The sequence below is a fragment of the Acyrthosiphon pisum genome, chromosome X (assembly GCF_005508785.2).
Source record: "Acyrthosiphon pisum isolate AL4f chromosome X, pea_aphid_22Mar2018_4r6ur, whole genome shotgun sequence".
NCBI classification, from domain to species: domain Eukaryota; kingdom Metazoa; phylum Arthropoda; class Insecta; order Hemiptera; family Aphididae; genus Acyrthosiphon; species Acyrthosiphon pisum.
In genome coordinates this window covers 49096072-49096998 of record NC_042493.1, presented here as the reverse complement: position 1 = coordinate 49096998, position 927 = coordinate 49096072, and positions in this window count along the sequence as shown.

The following is a 927-nucleotide window of genomic DNA, read 5'->3' as shown; positions in this document are numbered from 1 at the left end:
AAATGAAATTTCGGTTGCTCCGAATCTGCACTTTTCGGGGTTGCATGTCAGCCCGTGTCTCTGTAGGCGTTCTAAAACTTTGTCCAAGTGGCACTGGTGCTCATCCGTAGTGTTTGAAAACACCACTATATCGTCTAGATATACGCGGACGAACTCGTCCAGGTACCCCACTTAAGACTTCGTCCATTAGTCGCACAAAGGTCATGGGGCTGTTTTTGAGGCCAAAAGGGAGGACTCGGAATTGGTATAGGCCCCGACGCGTCCGGAATGCCGTGTATTTTCGCGCGTTTTGGTTAAGTGGTACCTGCCAGTATCCTGCCTTAAGGTCCAAAACGCTGAACACTTGCACCTCTCATCTGACGTATCAGTGTATGAGGTCGGGCATTGGGTAAGCGTCGGACTCAGTGATATCATTGAGCCGTCTATAATCAATGCACAGTCGGGGTGAGCCGTCTTTCTTTTTTGCTAGGACGATGGGTGCGGCCCACGGGGATGTGCTTTGTTTTACCAGTCCCTGCTCTTCCATGTCCCGTATCATGGTGTCAATTGTGGCCTGTTTTGCCGGTGGATAGGGATATGGTTTGAGTGCAATGGGTGTTTGATTTTTGAGGAGGATGTCGTGTTCTATCAACCCGGTGCGACCTACCCTACCGATGAAGACGTCCGGATAGTTGCGTACTACTTCGGCGAGTTTCGCGCGTGTGTGGTGGTCACCATTTATCGTTAATTTGTCGAAATCTAGTGCTGGGCTGGGGGTGGGTGTCCGACCTTTCCGTTGTTTCCTATTCTAACCTAAATGAATAGTGCTCGTTGTGTAGTCCCAGATGACTTCGTTTTGTACGAAAAAGTCGTGACCTAGAGCATGTCGCAATTTAAATTGTCCAGAATCCCTCTCGCGCTCTTGCGTTCCTACCTACCTATGTCGTG